The 20,806-nt window shown below is 33.0% G+C and overlaps 1 pseudogene; it reads right to left on the reverse strand.

Moving 5' to 3' along the window:
- Window positions 1-5,821: 5,821 nt before the first annotated feature.
- On the reverse strand, window positions 5,822-15,119 carry LOC142638742 (G-type lectin S-receptor-like serine/threonine-protein kinase At1g11300; annotated as a pseudogene).
- Window positions 15,120-20,806: the final 5,687 nt, after the last annotated feature.

A 20,806-nucleotide genomic window follows, 5' to 3' on the forward strand; every position in this document is an offset into this window, starting at 1 on the left:
AAAAGTTCCTTGATTTTAATGCATGTTTAAAGTTTGGGATTTGAGGACAAATTGATTGAAAATCTTGTTTTTGGAAGATCTGGCTTAAATTCAAGGGTTTTTGAAAAACTTTTCATCTCATACTCATACATTTTATTCATAAAACATTGTGCTTTGAGGAGTTTTTGCATTAGAATGCTTTGTTTTTCAAAAATTTGATTTTTCCAGATTTTCAATCAATCGAACCTATTGCTCAACCAATCGAAATTGTGATTAAAAATTTGGTTTGAATTTGTCTGGCTCAATTGCTGCTCGATTGATGTTGGATCGATTGAACATGTTTTTCGATCGATCGAACCTATTTTCTGACCAATCGAAAATCGGTCAGAGAGTTTTTTTAAAACATGAGCTTTTCACGTGTTCTTCTCCATTTCAAAAGTTTTCAAAAAGCTTTTCTCTCTCTCTTCGACTGATCTAGATTCAAAGACAAATTTTTGTGGTTTCCCTCAATTTTTTCTCAAGGATATTTGTCTTCTAGTGCTGATAAGACTATTCTACCATTTCTTTTTCATTTTTATTTTCATTTTTCATGCATTTTAGGTGTAATTTTCGAACCTATAGAAATTTGGGATTTTTGATTTTTGAGTTGGTTTCTTTCAAAATTAATCATTGGGTTTTTGTTTTTAGATGCTATTCACATGATTCCCATGCATTGATTTGGTTAATTTTGTGATTTGGAACAAATTGAAATTTCTAGGGCTTGAATATCTAGGAAATTGGGGATTTTGTTCAATTGGGCTTAATTTGATAAAATTGGTTTGTGTAATTGATTAATTATATCATTATATACTACTCTTTAACTTGTGTAATGATATATTGATCATTTGTTGGGATTTTTTGAAATTGGATTTTTCAAAGTTTGGGTTTTGGTTTTAAAACTCTAAGCTCAAACCAATGTTGTGTTTTTTTAAAGTATATTTAGATTATTCTTAATGCATTAGAGCATGCATCATGTGTTTAATCTGTTCATGCATCATTTAGATTGTTTTTTAGGCTCTAACCATGTCTAATGTAGTCTGCCCTTGGGTTTTCTTTGTTTTTCTTTCTTTAATTTCTTTTCTGTCTATCCTATTACAACCTTAACATCATGGTTAGGAAAACTAGAGCCCATGGGACATCCACCTCCACCTTTACTCCAGCTTTTGATAGTGAGAGATTTCTCAGTGAGAAAAACCAAGAGACCTATGAGAAGTTGAACATCCTTAGGTTTGTGTGGGCTAAGAGAAAAGTTGTTTTAGATGAGCTTGATTCGGAAATTAGGAGGAACTTTGAGCATAGGGGTTGGTTACATTTGTTAGATATAGACCATCTTCCTTCAGCTACCTTAATTAGAGAGTTCTACTCGAAACTCTCTGTTCACTCCACTTCATCCACCATTTAGTTTGTGAAGAGTTAGATAAGGGAGGGAGAAGAGTATACCATTACTCTTTCAATTGTGGCTTCTGCTCTTGGGGTGCTTGTGGTACAGCAACCTGTGTATTCTTATGATAAGACCCCTCCTGTTGATGATATTATGTCCTATATCACTGGTACTTCCATTTAGTGGGGTACTAATCCTCGGATTACCTCTCATGAGTTAACCGAGATTCATTATTTGTTCTTCCAGATTTCTTGTCATTCTATTTGGCCCATCTCTCACCTTCACAACATTCCTATTGAGCGTTGTGCATTTTTGTATCCCTTGTGACAGATGCTTCTATGAGTTTTCCTCATCTTTTCATTCGATCCATGGTTGAGGTTCATAGGAGTAGTTCTTCTGCTTATGCTCTTTTCTTCCTTGTTTTTCTTCATTGGATTTTATTACATTTAGGTTTAGATGAGTTTCCTACTTCTAAGCCCGTACACATTATTGCTCCTATATGTGCCACCTTCCTTAGGCAGAGAGCTGCTCAGATGAGAGCTAGCTTTAAACGCCCTAGAGTTGAGTCTTCTTCAGGTGTTGCTCCTCCTCATCCTTCTTCAGGTGATCCCACTACTGAGGAGTTTGTTGATCCAACTGCTGCTGCTGCTTCTCCACCTTCTACTTCGAATGATTCTAGCATTCGTCGTATGTTGGACACTATCATAACCGTTCAGGCAGCCCCTGGTCAACTTTTGGTGGACGTGCTCATGGAGCTTCAGGCTTTGCGTGCAGATTTGGTGAGTTTTAAACGATTCCCTCCACCACTTCCTTTTGATGATGAGTCTTGATTGCCCTTTGGCAATTCGTCACAAAAAGGGAGATAACATATGGATGGAGATAGGGAGAGATTTTTTTTTTTTTTTTGGGAGCTGTGGAGCTTTAGATTGTATCTGGGTGCTTCATCTTTTTTTTTTTTGCTCATGATGTATATTATTTTTTTACAGGTTGTATATGTTAAGGGGAGACATTATGTTTTTATTTCTATTTCTTGTTTCACATTGTGCTACATTGACTATTGATTTATATTACGAGGTTATTCATGATGTATGTCTTTTTATTTTATGTTGTGTGAAATCAAGAATTTATTTTGTTTTACTTGTATTTTCTACACATAAGTTTATGTGTTTGTTGAGTGTTTCAGGAATATACAAGTTGATTCAGTCGTGCTGTTGTCTACACTTGCAACTGAAAGATAGTAGTTAGGTCGAATTGTTTTTGATTGGGCAATTTTAATGTAATGGGCTGTTTGTTTTTGTAACTTTGAGCATTTTGTTTTATTATGTGTTTTGTCACGGATTATCAAAAGGGGAGTTTGTTAGGTTCTAAGGATTTATGATCTAATTGTATTAGAACTTTAATATATAATGTTGGCAAACTATGATCAAAACTTAGAGTCTAGATTTAGGCTGCTTAAAGTGATGTATGTGTAAAGTTGGAATCAAGTAATTGTAGAAAATTACTGTTCAAATTCTACAAGGCTCGATCGATCGAAAATTAGACTCGATCGATTAAAACTCGTGGAGAATGTTTTTTTCTACAGAATTTCCAACTCAGCCCAAGCCCATATGACGTGTAGGGTTTTATGTTTTGCCTTATAAAAAGAAAAACCTTAGCCACGTTTTGAAATTGTTGTTTATGTTGTGTGTATGAATCTTTTATGAGATCTAGAGGTGTTTGCCTTCATACACACTTAGGGTTATCAAGATTGAGATTGATGTTGACAGCGTGATGGTTGTTTCAGTTGCTGCACAAAGAGCTTAAAGAAAAGCAAGTGATATACTTGTGAATGATGTGAATCTGAGAAAGAAATAGTCTGTGGACTTGGAGCTGTCACGTGATCATAGTAGTAAGTTTTCTACTCGAGGTAGCAATAAGATGTTAGTGTTCTAAGTCGCTATTGTAAAATTTCAATTCTTTCATAGTGGATCTGTTTTACCTTGAGGATAGCTAGGTTAAATCCTCCTTAGGTTTTTTACCGGTTTGATTTTCCTGAGTTATCATATTGTTGTGTAATTTACTTTCCCTACTATTTCAATGATATGATTTACTTGTGTTAACCTAGATCCGAATAATTTACCTAAGTTAATTACTTCGCTAAATAACTAAGTTAATCTATTTGTGTTTAGGGGGTTTAAAAACGTACAAGTGGTATCACAACGGGTTAGCTCTAGTGTTTAGATCCTTTGATCTAAGAATTGATCATTGACCCTTGTTGTCATGGAACATGGTCACTCTCTTGTGATCTCACCTCACTTTGATGGGAACAATTATGCCTACTGGAAAGTAAGGATGAAAATATTTCTGAAATCCATTGATGAGAGGGTTTGGAATTCCGTTGAATTCAGATGGGAGAAGCTGAATACTCATGTAAGCGTGTGGCAAACTTCTCAAAAAGAAGCAGCCGCTTTTAATACCAAAGCCATGAATGCTATTTTCAATACTGTTTCTATGGAGGAATTCAAGTGAATCATAAATGTTGAGGTTGCTCATAATGCTTGGAATATTCTCCAAATTGTGTATGAAGGCACAAAGGCAGTTAAGATCAATAAGTTGCAGCAGTTAACAACTAGATTTGAAAGTATTAGGATGTCTGATCGATGATAAAAGTTTTGATAAAATCTATGCTAAGCTTAATGACATTGTTAATTTTGCTTATAATTGGATGAAATCTATGATCAACCTAAAATTGTTAGGAAGATACTTAGATCATTGACTGAGGACTTTAGACCCAAAGTGACTGCCATTATTGAAAGCAAGGATATGGACTCCATCCCTATTGATAATTTGATAAATGGACCTTAAAAATATTAACTTTAAATTCCTTGATATGCTCTTAGGTTATGATGCGTTGATTCAAAGACAAATCAAAACAATTGGTTGATATTATTATTACTTCTTTCTTCATAAGTGCCATGGGGCATTGCAGATGCATAATCTATACTATCAATTATTCAACTATGTATTGTTTGTTTCTCTTCGTATTTTTGTTTTTTTCATATACAACATGACAAACAATAGTTAGGAAATACTTCCATTTCTGTCTATTTGGTTGCCGAGAGAACAGAAGATGTATATATGAATTTTGCTTATAAGTCTGGAGTGGAGCCTTAACAAAAAAAAAAAGAGTCTTGAGTGGAGCACTTTTTCTGTCACAATTTCCCAAAAAAAAAAGAAAAAAGAAAAAGAAACTTAATTGTACTCCTTACCTAGAGTTTCTTGGCCATCATTTTCTTTTCTTTCCATATTTTGTAAATTTTTTATGCATGATACTTCGCAAATTTTCATGTTGGATCTTTAGTCTGATTTGCCATGTTTGATGTGTGCAATCGGTTTGAGATAACTCCATTTTCATACGATTTTTTGTATCAGATTCTATGTGGCCATAGAGGTGGAACCTTATGAAAATGGAGGTGGAAGAGCAATGGAGGAGAGAGAAACATGTAGTGGATGAGAAAGAGAAAACAGGGAGAAAAATATACCTATTTTTGGAATTAGAAATAGGTATAGAATGTTATAAATAAATATTATAAATAAGATCTTTATCAGAATATCAGCAATAATTAGTGCATTTTTTTTACCATTGAATTTACTTAAATCCAATAGTTTAGAAAATGTGTAATTCTTTAGAGTTACACCAAGTGTAACTTGAACCTATCTCACTTTTTATATATATTTTGAAGGGTCGCCTATCTATCATCAAAAAATAAAATGTAAAAGGAAATTTAAATATAGAAAGGGAAAATATGAGGGCAATTTTTTCAAACCCTAATTTGGAATTTATGAACCTACCTGTGTCACTCCTTTCTTACCGTATCTCCTTCGACCAAATGTCACAAATAGTATATCAAAGATTGTTTTTACTTGGTTAAGACTTAGAGATCGTGATGTAGAATGGAAAGCATGATAGATTCTAGATCTTATTTTAACTTTAATGAAACCTTTAAGTCCAGTAGGAGCTGTTACTTGAATCCACCTGAAAAGAGAAAAATCCACTGAAATTTTATTAATGAAATTCTCAACTTCGGTTTCTATGTGGTTCTCATGGATCTCACATGAGAGGCTATGCAGGTGAAGTAAAAAAACACAGCGAAAGAAAAAATCCAAAACCAAGTTGTGCTACTTGAACTTATGTGCATGTGACCCATCAAGAAGTCTGGAATACAACAAATTAAGAGAAAATAACATGTGAGGAGAAGATTGTTAGATACAAATGCGTGTGTGGAGTCCCACATGAAAAAAGAGAGTAAAAAAAAAAACCTAGAGAAATTGATATAACATTATTTGACCATAACACAGTCTCAAAGTATTGGGTTAAATTGTTACTGTATGTTATGTTAATGCCTCCTTTGGAGTCTCCCAACTATTATCCCCCAAGAGAGCTTTCCAGCAAGGAATTACATAAAAACTTTCAAATCTAAAATATTCTTATTCACAACATTTCTCTTGAATATTATTGCAAAGCTTCTAGATTATCAACATTCATTTATGAGACAAATTTTTTTACTCAAATGCAAAATTGTCCTGTCACTCAAAATCACTCTAAAATAGTTTGTTGTAGGGTTGTAACAAAAACTAAAATATACGTTCTCCAGCATAATATAGCTTCCTATATTAGCATTGCCACTTTGAAGTGACAAAAAACACCTTGAATTTCATTTCAGACATGCTTGTCTCCACCAGAGCAATGCGAGAAGCTAATCTCTTGAATGTCAGGTACCAACGGATCTTTAGATGATACATGTCAGAACCATAATACATTTGAATAATGTTGTTAGGCCATAGGCAAAGAAATTGAAAGTTTTTGGATGATTTACTAGGATATACTAATGCTTATGGCTTTAATTCAAAAATGTTACCGGCCTTCCATAATTGAAACAGTTGCATCACTCACAGAACAGATTTCTGCCCTGCTATTATCTAGGTTGGCATTCATCACACTTTTCATATTCAAGAAAGCAGGTTGTTTGGGATAAGGTAGAGCTGCACTTTCGTTGCTAAGCATTGCGACAACATCAGACATTGTAGGTCTATCCGCTGCACTTTCTTGAACACAGAGGAGACCTATGTTAACATATTTCAATGGCACACGGATAGAGGATACATCATCAAGTAGTGGATCCACCAAGTCCGATCCCCTATCACTTGTCCATAACTCCCATGCCTTAAATATTGGGGAAAGAAAAAAATAAATGTTAGTGTAATAATATAGTCAAGTTTCAAACTACAAATAAGAAAGAAAACAAATAAATCAGTAAGTATAAAGCTTTTTTTTTTTTTTTGGTGTGGAGCTAAATTTGGTGTATTTTAGAATTAAAGGAGTTAGATTCATACTAAATTAAACTAATAAATACATTTTGTTTTTGATAGGGAATAAATACATTTTGTTAGGTTAACTTGTACACGATAGTTTTTTTTTTTTTGGGAGATAGTTGTACATGATAGTTTTAAAAATTATTTATCAAGTTACCTAGAGGCTAGAGACCAAATAATCTAGGTTTCGTTTAAGAGTTCATAGAAATGGAATTAAATAGAATGATCATAAATGAATTGAAATTAATGAAATGTACTTAAGTAAGAGAGTGAAATGAAATGGAAATAAGTAACATTGTTTGAATATTTTAAAATAAATGAATGAAAGGTAAGTAAATAACCTTGTTTTGGAGTAACATAGAGAGAAATGAATTGAATTATTTTATAAAAATATTATTATTAGATCCCTATTTTAAAATAATTAGCTAAATATATAGGAGCATTTTAGGAGTTTAGTAAAAAATTCATTAAATTAAATTTCATTCCCTCCAATTCCTTCTAATTTATGGAAGAATGAAAAATTGAAATTTTGAGGGAATAGAGAGGAATAAGTCCCCCCAACTATTCTATTTTCTTGTGATGAGCTACTGACGTGGTAACATAAATAATAAATTATCATGTTGTTGTACAATCTCTTGAAATATATATGGGAAGATAAATAAATATATAAATTATAGATATTTAAAAGTTAAAACTACGGAATCCCAAAGCAATGTTTAAATGCTTGTTATTATTGTAGTCCCTTTAGCTTTTATGGTTGAAAACCATTTTTTTTTTTTTTAAATGGATGTAACTTGGAGTTACATGATATCTACGTTCACAGGCGGCAACAAGGAGAACTTCTCTATGAAGATGGGAAGAAGTTAAGAAATTCAAAGTACAAATACACCCAAAGAACACTCTCTATTAAACATTAGCACACGAAAAGGTACCTGATTATATCCTTCTCAAAAAAAAAAAAAGTACCTGATTATAACACGCACGTAGGAGTACTAGTTAAAAGGTTGAATATATGTTCAGCACATGGTAGACACAAGGGAACCTGGAAGGCTGGAACCCCTTGCGCAAGTCGAATTTAGCTAAAGGTTTGCCAACTTTCAGGTGACACAATTGAAGCCACAAGCCACATCAACAAATCTCCATCTTAGCTTGAGTTGGATCAAGTTATACAAGGAAAAAGCCTATATTGCCTCGACTAAAGCCATCAAGGGTATCATAGATCTTGGAATAATTACATAATAAAATCTAGAGTTTAATATTATTTAAGTTTAGGTTCATAATTGTTCTGAGTATGATATTAAATTTTTTATAAGTTGGGGTCCATTTAACAACTAAAAATTATTTCATATGAATGCTAAATGAAATTCTAACTATGAATTAATTATAACAATAACTGATTCATGTGAAAAACCATTCATAGAAAAGCACAAATAAATTAATATATTATTATTGTGTGGGTTTCTTTGGAATGAAAATAGGGGGTGCATAGGTTGGGTCGGGTTGAGGGGATTTTTTGACCCAACCCACCATGATGGGTCAAAAAAAATTCAACCTAACTCAACCCAACTCAACTCATCACATAAGTCTAGCCCAACCCAACCCACATGAGTTGGGTTGGGTTGGGTCAGGTTGAACTTATGGGTTGAACAAATTTTTTTTGTTATTATTATTAAATTGAGTAAAAAAATATAAATATAAATATATTAAAAAAAACCCAAAGATTGGTATCAATGTAACTCCTTAAAGGCAAACAACACTAATGACTAAATAACAATAGTAATTTACTAGGGTTTGTGTGAATTAATTGGCTTTTATATAGGATAAGAAGAGCTGCTTATTTTAAAAATTTTATTAATTATATAATATATTTTAAATATATATATATATATATATATATATATATATATATATATAGTAAATTTATGGGTGGATCGGGTTGGGTTTGGTGGGTTTGAAATTTTATGACCCAACTCGACCCGACCCACTATAAAAAAAAAAAAAAAAATTTGAAACCCAACCCAACCCAACACAACCCACCAAGGCCTAAAAACCGACCCAACTCGGCGGGTTGGGTTAGGTTGGATTGGATCAGCTGTGTCGGGTTAGCTGCACACCCCTAAAAAATACTATATGTATAAGGATTTGAAATATTGTGCACGTTTGTGTGTGTTAGGGGGGGGGGGGGGGGTGGGGAAGTGAGATGGGGGGATTGTTGAAAATATTAATAAATAAAAAAACAGTAACTGTTAATAAGAAGTAAAAAGTAAATTGAACTTTTGCAAAAACAAGTGGCAAATAGGATACTCACATATCCAAGACGATGGAAAGAATCGGTTTGATAAAACCCAGTGTTCTTCCTACCACTCACAATCTCTAATAGCAAGACACCAAAACTAAAAACATCCGACTTGATGGAAAAGAGGCCTTCCAAAGCATATTCAGGGGACATATAACCACTGAAACCATAATCAAGTTAAAATATTAGTAGTCATGTTTTGTCTCTCAATCTGTTTGAGCACATATCATGTTGGTTTGTACTTACTAAGTGCCAACGATTCTATTTGTATTTGCTTGTGATTCGTTTCCTCCAAATATTCTTGCCATTCCAAAATCTGAAATCTTTGGATTCATTTCGCTATCTAGCAAAATGTTGCTAGCCTTTAAATCTCTATGAATAATCCTCAACCTAGAATATTGATGAAGGTAAAGAAGCCCTTGTGCAACACCTTCAATCACTCAAATCCGTGTTTGCCAATCTAAAATCTTGCGTTTTTCTAGATCTATTATACAATCATGAGAAATTAGTTGTACACAATTAAAAGATCATATGCAAAGATCGACCATGAAATCAATCACAATTATATATGTGGTGTATATATATATATATATGAAACATTACTAACCAAAAATGAAGAAGTCCAAACTTTTATTTGGCATATACTCATATATTAGTATCTTTTCATCTCGTTCAATGCAGCAGCCCAAAAGTCTAACAAGATTGTTGTGTTGGAGCTTGGCTATGAGCATAGCTTCATTTTTTAGCTCTTCCCATCCTTGGCCCGATCTTCTTGAAAGCCTTTTCACAGCTACCAAATCCCCTTTTAGTAATATTCCCTGAAATCGTTTTCCTTAAGCTTAGTTTTGTGGCCACCATGAACAAATTAGGATAGCTCAATTATACTTGACAGAAATATACAGAGTAGGGATTATAACAGGCGCAGTAACAAATTGGCAATGCCTGTTTGTTCTCATTTATATGGCAAGTGTAAAGTTGATAAGAGTTAAACCTTTGTATACATTCCTCATCCTAAGCATTGCGTTCATGGATACTCATACCTTGTAAACAGGTCCAAAACCACCCTCTCCAAGTTTATTTGCATCTGAGAAATTATCAGTTGCAGCAGAAACACTTGCAAAACTGAATAATGGCATTTTGACTTCCTTTTTCCTGATATCTCCACGCTTATTTTCTTCCAGCTGCTCCGAATTTTCAGACTTTATGGTCATGCCCAAATCTAACTGTACCAAATCCTCACCTGAACAGTGAACAATTACAGCACATATATTTATGGCAATAATTAAGGATTTACATTTTGATTACTTAAATAGCCTTATCAGCAATTCTTTTCTCACCCTTGCTTGTCATCCTGAGTTTTCTCCATACACAATAGACAAAGAGGCCCAACATAAGCGTTGCAAGAGGCAGAGATATAGCCAGAATGGCGACTAATTGCTTAGTTCGTACAAGAATTACTCCTTCAGTTGCTCCAGGGGTTGCTACTGGGCTAGATTCATTCCTTGAGATTGGGACTGTCGAAGAAAATCAGAGAAATAAATAAATATATGCATTGTACTGCTTTACAAATTGCAATGCCCACTATCTCAGATAATAATAATATGGCAAAGCCAAGAATTATCCGGTAAAAACTCTGAAACTCAACAAGTGTAAATGTAAAGTAGTGACCGACCTCGAATTAAAGAAGATTTTAACACTTGTTTGCGATATAGTACCTTAGATATAACACATTAGATTATCCAATTAAAATTTAACACTTGTTTGCAATGAATTTAATTGTCCTTACTTTAGGTTACCTAATTAAATTTTAAGAGTACATTTTCTAAGTTTTTGTGATTTATTGGTCAATAAAATCAATATATATATAAAAGCAGAGACCTCATGCAAGAGAGCATGAGGTTCTACCATGTGGCACTCTATTAGAGTGATTTACATTTAGCTTTTGTCTCCTTCTTCTTCTCCTTTTTTTTTCCCCAAATTTGCTGTAATCAATTACAATTATTCAATTTTTCCCTCTAATATTTCCAATAACTCTCCTTTCTCATTTATTACTTCAACTCTCTATTAATTCTATTCAAGTGTCCCACGTATTATATGTTATCCATCCACTCACGTGACTTCTCATCTCCTTATCAAAACACAAAATGGTTAACAATTCTCCCTTTATTTACTTTCCCATTAAATCACATTCATCATTTTGGCATTCCTTTAACTCTATCTTTTTGGGCTCTTCCTCTCCTTATCAAAACCTTCAATGCCTGCCCCTTTGGAATTAAAACCCATTCATTTGTTTTTTTTTATTTATATATAGATTTCTAATTCTGTCTCGACCCCTGCAGAAGTCGCCAAAGTACAAGCAGAGTTGGAAAGTCCCTTTGAGGTGAGTTTTGCCTTTTTAGTTTTCCCCTCCATCTTCATTGGTTTGTTTGGTACAAATTGCATTTTCTCCCATTAGAAGATTAAATGTTTGATTTCAACGTTATAAAAAATCTAATTGCTCGCTGCTGGACAAAGGAAAGTGTTGTGGTAATAGAGAAGATGCAAGTGTAAAGCATTTGTAGGTGGCTTTTTGTGTAATGGGTCTTTCAAAAATATATTATTATTGTTTTACAAGGCTCACGGCATGATACATTATTGTTCAATTCCTGATTCATTTGGAATATTAAAAAATGTGATAAAAATAACATAGATAGATAAAATAGGAAAGCAACTAGACCATGTCGATATATTTTATAAAATGTCAATGTTTATGCTTTTTTTTTTTTGTGTGTCTCTTTATATTCAATTATATAAACATTTTAAATGTTCTAAAAAACTCTTTAAATTGATTAGAATGGAGAAGGTTAATATATGAAGCTCAAGAAGTATTACCAAGATAATAGGGACGATCTTTAGCGTTAGCAAATCAGTCAATACTACATTGCTCTCCAAGTATGACTCAGAAAAATGGTATATGCATATAACTCTTTTGGTGTTTTTTTTTTGGTAGGAATTTTGATGTGAAGTAAGGAATAAGTTTTTCATAGCCAGACTTCTTACTTGGATGTTTTCCAATGACTCTTTGTAATGAACACATTTTGATTACTTAAAATTTTTCTTACAGATGTTGAATTGGATCTGTAGTTAACTTTTTTGTTTAGGCTTGGTGCATCACAAAGAGGTCCCCTCTTCTCAACAATGTCCAACTCTCTGTGCACAATTGATGTAACCATTTTCCTTCTATGTAATAAAAGATGTGTTTGTCTTCAGCTTGCTAAGTTGCTAGGTTCTTTTTCTATGATCACAAATTTTAATGTTGTGCTTTGGGTGAAAGCCGAATACCTTGAAGAGGTAGGCGGTTCCAAAGCTACTAAATGAATCTTTAGAGAACAAGAGTAGTAAAGTTGCTTTGGAAGAACCATGATTTTCTTAAAGTCAATCAATGTCCATGTAACTATATTTCAATAAGCAATGAGTAAAATGTATAACTTTTTTTGCTCATAAGTGTTTCATTTTTTTTTTCCCTCTGACTTCTCCGTGAGATGGGAATTTGGCATATAGTTACAAATTTTCCTGGAAAATTAGCCGACTAAGAGTTGCCATTTCTGTATTGCACATGTATGATATTCCAATTATGTGATTTTTTAGGAATTAAGATGATATTCTAATCAGTACCTCAGCATAATGAAGCGATTCTTCATTATTCCAGGGTATCACAAAAACAAACGTTGGTGTCAAACTAGATTTAGCATATGAGCATATGCATGATCTAGATATTTAGATAATTTACATACTTTTTTACAAAAGCATAGACTGTATGATAAATTGCAAACTAAATCATGTTCAAATGTGCACATCTAAATGTTGCTTTGACCATGGTGTCATTTCTCTTTCCCAAAACAATTCAGGTTAAAAAAAATGGACATTTATAAAGAGTTTTGTCTTGAATAAGTTTGCATTTTATAAAAGTAAATTGTTTATAAATGGAGTTTATAAAAGCAAACTGTTTATTATGCAAGTTAACAATTATGAACCGCTTAGCTAACTAAATATATATTACATTATATCAATTATGAATAATGCTAGAGATACAAACTATTTTATAAAAAAAAATTTACAAACTGTTGAAGTAGTGAATGATTATTGGTAAATGAAAAAATGATGTTAATGATGGGCCTAAAAAAAAAACTAATAAGAGATTGGCCACATCGTAAAATAATTTGTAGTTGTAGCATTACTCATCAATTTTACTCCATTAGAAAAATAATTATATAATTTTGAGTTTAAGACTAATACTTATAAGTTCCATGTACTTATTTCTTCTTTCACTAAATAATAAATAAATAAAAACAACGTCGAAATTTCCCGTGCATCGCGCAGGTTTACGGCTAGTTAAAATTAATTGGGAAAGCTAATGTAGTGCACCCAAGATAGTATAACCGAGTTTTACCTTTAGTTTAATAACATGATCAATTGCCTCTTGCCTAAAATCCTAAACAGTTAGGAAAGAGTGACATGTATATTTTGATAATTCAATAGTTGGGAGAATGTGTGATTTAAACCATGAATGTCTCTAACAAGAGGTGTCAACCAATTGAGGTGTAAGACCCTTGAAAGGAAAGAGTAAATTTGATACCATTTAACAATTTTTCTAACACAAATAAATTAAGAAGAAACAACAACATCCACAGTACTAGTAACGAGAAGTCGTTTATATTTCTTACCATTGGTGAGCAAATCCGAGGGGGATAGTTTGAGATAGAAATTATGTCCAGATATATCATCGTCTGGTAGTTGTTTCAGATAAGACAAAGAACCATGCCATACTAAGCACTTAGATTTGTTCTTATGGGAACGGTAATTATCTTCATAGGCATAAGCAATACAAGAACAATTGTTCAAGCAAGCTGATTCGCACTCCTTAACACTACCAATGTCGAAAGACAGCGGACTATCAAGCCAATCAATTCTAGACATGGGAAGAAACCTATCGTTCTCATCACTATTATTACTGCAGTTCAGAGCAGTTTTCCTCACACAGTCCCTGGACACGTTTCCTTTGCTCCAAACATCGGCAGAAACGGGTTTGAAGCCTGGCAAACAGCCACATGGATCCTGGGCTGTCTCATCGCATATGCTGAAAGTACCGCATGCAACATAATCCCCGCACCCAGATGACTGTAACGAGGACTTCCACTTTTGCTCATCTTCTGACCATGACTGCAGTTTAAGCTTCCCGTATTCATCCAACACGATTCTCGAAAATTGAGTCTGAGAAGTGTTATTAACAGGCCAAGTAACATACTCCAAACCATAAGATAAAAAATCAAAGTTAACGATTGGAATAGACCAATATACTTTAGACCCCTCCTTTAATGTCAGCCAATAGTCCCAATACCAATATCCCCGGCTTTCCGGCTCTAGGGAGAAATTACCTGGAGCAGGGTCATCTTTACTTTTCCATGATTTTAACGACCAATCATTTCTTCCAAGAGTCATTCCGGGCAAAAGAGTATCAGTAGGTTGGTCAAAGCTCTGCCACAAAATCTCAAAGCCCCTGTCTGTGAGTACAAAATTACCTGTATTCAATAGCATGGCATAGGTACCGTTGCCAGCTGAAGTGTTGGTCAACGGGGAATATATTCTGCTATCGGATATTACAAGATCTCCATCCTGATTAATTTTAAGAACAACGGAGGAATCTATGAATCCATACTCTCTGTTTGCAACCCAAACTACATTCTGCTCAGAAACTTTCTTGTATCGTATTACCAAGTAATACTTTGTCGAATTTTTTGGAGAGTAGAAACAAAGTTGGAAGTCTCCATTAGGCGATACAATGGTGTCCGAGGTAGTCAGGGATTGGCCAGGTTGGATAGTATTCGTGACAGTGACATTGGTGGTAGAATTGGTGGACTGAAAACCCAGAAAGAAAAAAAGAAGCAGGAAAGCAATAAGAGGGGAAATTCTACTATACATGTTTGTATCAGGCAGCTATGCAATGCAGCACAATTTGCAATTTGTAGTTCAACCCGGAAGGAGACTTAAGGAGACTCAAAATTCATGTTGTTAGCAGGGACAGAGTCATGCTTTGGCTTGGAGGGCAACGGTCCCCCTAGAATTTGAAAAAAAAAATAGTATATATATATATATATATATATATATATATATATATAGAGAGAGAGAGAGAGAGAGAGAGAGAGGTACTAATTTATCATTTTTGTTCAATAAAACTTATTACACTTAAGGCTCCCTTAAAAATAGAAAGCTCCAAAAAAAAAAAAGCCCCAATAACAAAATCACCAATAGCAAAGTTACAAAAATAATTAAGCCCAATCTACCAATTTTACCAAAATAAAAAGAGCCCAATCCTTTAAAATTTTTGAAAAATCACTAATTTATGAATTTAAAGTTTCAATCCTTTCATCAAATTCCCAAGGAAAAAATAAAATAAAAATCTCTTACTGAGAGAGAGTAAGAGACACTGAACTAAAAAGAAAGGCAAAGAAGTAGAGTCATTACAACACAACATAACAGCAGATTGAGCATATATATACATGCATAATTGATGTTTTGAAGGACACTTAAGAGAGAGAGAGAGAGAGAAGGTTTACAGTGGATGAAATAAAGAAAAATGAAGATGAAGAACAAAAGAAAGAGAAACAAGCCATAGAAGGAGAGGGGAGAAATATAAATGATTAATTGTGTGGATATGGAAAAGGGAGAGAGGAAAAAAAAAACAAAAAACGTCTAGAAGATAAGGAATGGGTGGAGGAGAATAAATCAGATGAAAACAAAAAACCTAGCTTGTAGGTGGTTCTGTGGGTGACAAACAGAAAACTAAAGTAAAGATAATGTAATTGTAGTTCAAATATAATATATTTTTATATTACTATATATTAGGTTAATATATTGATATTATATAACGTGTAATAAATATATATATTAACGACATACTGACATTAATTGAGTCTTTTGACTAAAAATTGTAAAAAACGGAGTTTATTATTGTTATAGGTATTGTTTAAAGTTATTTAGCAAAATGAGGAGAGAGATTGAATTTCGACAACGGTATTGCTGAAATTGCAAGAAAAAGTAGAACGCTGCGAGAGAAAAAATCAATTTTGGTAACGAGATAGACAAATTCTTGCCGCCCTTTACTCGCGTTGAAGGCCTTGCCCAAAATACTGAAATAAAAACCAATTGTGGCAATGGCATTGCCGAAAATGGGAGGAAAAAAAAAATTTGTGGCAACCAAGTTGCCGAAAATGGAGGGGGAAAAAAAAATTCTACATCCACAACATTTTTCACAACAAATTACAGGTGGTTAGTTGTTATTGGTTCAAATTTGAACCTAACACTAAGATAACTTTTTTGCTCCAATAATAACAATAAGTAATAACTTGTCACTTTTTTGCCTCTATTTCGGCAACGGCATTGCCACATTGCCACTTTTTTTTTTTCTTTTCCTTCTATTTCGGCTCCACGATTTTTTTATGAAATGATACATCCACAACATTTTCACAATATTTTTACAACAAATTATAAATAGTAAGTTGTTACTTATTGTTATTATTGGGAAAAAAAAGTTATCTTAGTGTTAGGTTCAAATTTGAACCAATAACAACTAACCACCTGAAATTTATTGTGAAAAATATTGTGGACCTAGCATCTTTTTTTTTCCCTCTATTTTCAGCAACTTGGTTGCCACAATTTTTTTTTTTCCTCCTATTTTCGGCAATGCCATTGCCACAATTGGTTTTCCATTTCAGTATTTTGGGCACTTCACGGGCAGGCAGGGCAGGACAAGAATTTCGGTAATGTCATTACCGAAATTCAATTTTCTCTCTCCCCCGACACATTCTACTTTTTCTTGCAATTTTGGCAATACAGTTGCTGAAATTCAGTCTCTCTCCTCATTTTGCCAAATAACTTTGAACAATACCTATAACAATAATAAACTTCGTTTTTTACAATTTTTAGCCAAAAGACTCTATATTAACTAGTATAAAAATATTTTATTTTTTTAATCAAATTAGCTGCCTTGGTTTATTAATACTAATTAGAGTTCATAATATTCAATCAAAAAATATTACAGTTTCATAATAATTTTTTTTTTTATACTTTCGCCTTCTTAGATTGATAAAGGAGACTTGAGGTCAACTAGCAGCGCTTTTCGCCCTGTGTGATTGAAAAGACATAAATCATGATGTGGCGTTTCACCTAAACTACAATATCGTACAATTCTAGATATTACTGGAATCAATCTTATCCTCGGTGAACATAATATGACATGACATAGTTCGTAAACTTACTAAACAGCTTTTAATTTTTGGTTTGACTAACATTATTTGGTTCAGGAACGTTGAATTCAGATATCATTGGTGGTGGTAGTATACTCGTATAATAGTATTGGTGGTGTTTATCAACAAAAAAAAAAAAAAAAATATATATATATATATATATATATATATACTGGTGGTGGTAGAATACTAGTATAATAGTATTGGTGGCCTGAAAACCCAGCCAGAAAAACAGTAGCAGGGAAATAATAAGAGCTGAAGTTCTACAACTCATATTTGTATGTATCGAGATAGAGGGGAGGTTATTTTTGGAAGATTTTGATGTCTCTTGAGGACCAAAATTTCCTTCGGAGGTTCGTTTGAGAGATTTTTGTTTCTCTTTTCTTTGTTTTTGATTTCTTTGTCGTGAGATTTCTCCATTATTTGATCAATAAAGTATGTACTCGGACCCATGCCTTGCCAAAGATGGCATGTGTGGGTCTCTCCATTATTTGACTTCGTTGCCGAATTATTTCTTTGCTGAAGACTTTTGATTCTTTTTCTTTGTTTAAATTCTGAATCATGTGGTTTTTATGCTTCAAGTTTCATTATGGTCATAATGAGAGAATAAAGTTGAGAGAGAGAGAGAGAGACAGAGAGGGACCCGATCTAGAGGCGAGAGGGTGAGATGAATTCTTTCTTCTCTTCTCCTTTCTAAGAGAGAGAGAGAGAGAGAGAGAGAAATGAAAAATATGAGAAAACAACGAGTTTATAACTTGAAAGTTCAATAGTAAAACTACTAAAACTTATTTAGATCTCTAATTTTAAAATACGGCTTAATTGTTTTTACTCCACTTAACTAAGTGCAAAATAAGAATAAACAAAACGCAATTTGTTTGTTTGTTTAGACCCCTTAATAACAAATTAGTTTAATCTAATGAATTAGCCAAGTGTTTATTCAAGTTAACTATGAGATCTAGGCTAAACACATACAAACATATTACTTGGTGTAGAAAAGTAAAGAAGACAATAATATAATGACTTAGGAAAACAAATGAAACAAACCGTTTCAAGGTAAAAACTTGAGGATGATTTAACTTAGCTATCCCCAAGTTAAACAAATCCACTATAATAGAATGGAAGATTAAAATAAATTTAAATCCTAAATCTAACGCTACTTCTTGTAGAACTTACTAACACGATCACGTGCAATTCTGACTCCACAGACTCTTCTATCTTGGATTTGCTTAACACAAACTCTCTGTTTGTGACTTTAAGATCCTACTCAAAGGTTTCATATCACAATTAGTAGTAGATCTTTATGCAGCAACTTGTTTCTACCAGTTCTTGATTGTAGATCTCTTATTCCAATAGAGGCTTATTGAGTTAGAATGTATAAAAACCTCACAAATCTCACAAGAGTAACTCACAAGATTTTCAAGAACTTGTAAAACATAGTTAGAGTTTCCTTTTATACCTAATAGTGTTTCACTCAAACTCTAAACGTTTTCGCGGGCTTTAGGCATGATTTAAAATCTACATAATAGAATTTTTGATCGGTCGAGTTTCATAGAAACTGGACTCTTCTTTCTGCAGCTTGCATGTTCTTAAATCTTGACTTGAATCATCATGAGTAATTTTTAACACCTAATCTAAACATGTTTAATCTCGGTTTGCCAACATGCATAAATTTGAAAACTATATATTATTCCTAAATATTTAAAACCTAACACAATTAATCGGGATTACTACCTAGTGCATGGAGATACATAATTAAAAATTAAATATAAAGAACAAGGAGTAAGGGAAGAGAGATGCAAATTAGCATAGATAACACGTCGATGTGTTATCGAAGAGGAAAACCGAAGTGCTTGGTATAAAAACCTCTTCGCGGCCCTCCAAGCCAAAATGATTCACTGGTGAATAAAGTTGGAGTACAAGGATATCAAAAAGACCCTTTAAGCCTAATCTTCCCAAAGTACTTGAACTATCCAAGTCCCAACTCCCAATGGACTTCACTGAGTTATGTCTTCACTAGTTATCTAGATCCTGCAATTAGCTCCAATTGCATCCACCAAAGAATAGCTTTATCCAATACTTCTCATAGGCACCAAAACAACTCACAACACTCAAATTGGGTGTGATATGAGTTTGAGCTAAGAACCTCTCAAAGGGTTCAAAATTAGAGAGGTAGGAGTAGAGGAAAACTAAGAGAAATATGTAGAAGATTGTGGGTGTGCAATCTTTTACTCTTAAATGGATTTCTAAGGTTTTCTCTCTGAAATTCTCCTTACAATTTCGTGGGTAATTTGGGTTTTTATAGTATGGGTAAAGAAATGAAGAAAGCACACAAAACAGGCTAGAAGTGCATCTTGCGGGTCATCTCAGGAGTTGGCCAAGTCGCGAGATGCCTTCTAGCACTTGACTTTTTAGCTTTTAGCATGTGCTTCTCACTTGACATTTCATGGGTTGTCCACTCGCGAGTCAGTTGCAAGCATGTTACGAGTTACTCTGCTCTTCACAGTGCTTCACCAATCTCACACACTAACCCCTTACATTGAATCTCACAAACATATAGAGAAATGATTGAAGAAATACAATCAAATTTGACATGAAATTAAAGTCAACATAACATAATTAAAAATCACAACTTTACATAACTTCTTCTTTTTAATGAAACAAGTTTATTACTTTACTGGAGTGTTTGAATGACAGAATTTAGGTACATAAATTTGGATTTGGGTGATTAAAATTTAAATATCTTGTTTAGATATCTAAAAAAGAGTTAAGAATTTGGATTTGATAAATCTACAGTGTATGAAATTTTCTCCTAGAGACTTAAAGTAATAATTTGAAATAACTTCTAAAGCTATAGAATTTTTAGAAATTCATAAAACATACTTCAATATTTATAAATTTGAAATCAGGGCATTTTATTCCATCATTTTAAAATTTAAATTTAAATTTAAATCCAAATTCAAATTCAAATTCAAATTCAAGTATCTCATTGCAAACTATATGCTTTTTTTTTTGGATAATTGGTCCTCGTGTGCTTTTTAATCACGACTTACCATAGGTTTTCAAAACATATTCAAGATGTTCACATAAATAATCCATTCATAATTCTCAAAATATAAATATATATTCACACATACAAGTTTAAACAAATTTAACATGGGAGCAAATTAATTTAAATATATTTGATTAATAGGAAAGGTCAGGAAACAGAAAATAAAAGCCCGTTTGGTACGTATATTTAAACAACAGTTTTCAATTTTTTTAGAAATACGTGTGAGTGAAAAAATGTATAAAAATACATACAATATTGTTTAAAAATTAAAAACATGTGTTTACACTTACGTAACCAAACAAGCCAAAATTTTGAAGTCTACCTTTCCTTTCTCCAGTTTAATCAATAATTTATAAGCTTTTGAATCATGCGACTTGGTGAACTGCAACATTGATTGGATTAAAAAATGGGATCACAAAAAAGTCTAT

Source organism: Castanea sativa, chromosome 6 (genome assembly GCF_040712315.1).
Source record: "Castanea sativa cultivar Marrone di Chiusa Pesio chromosome 6, ASM4071231v1".
NCBI lineage: Eukaryota > Viridiplantae > Streptophyta > Magnoliopsida > Fagales > Fagaceae > Castanea > Castanea sativa.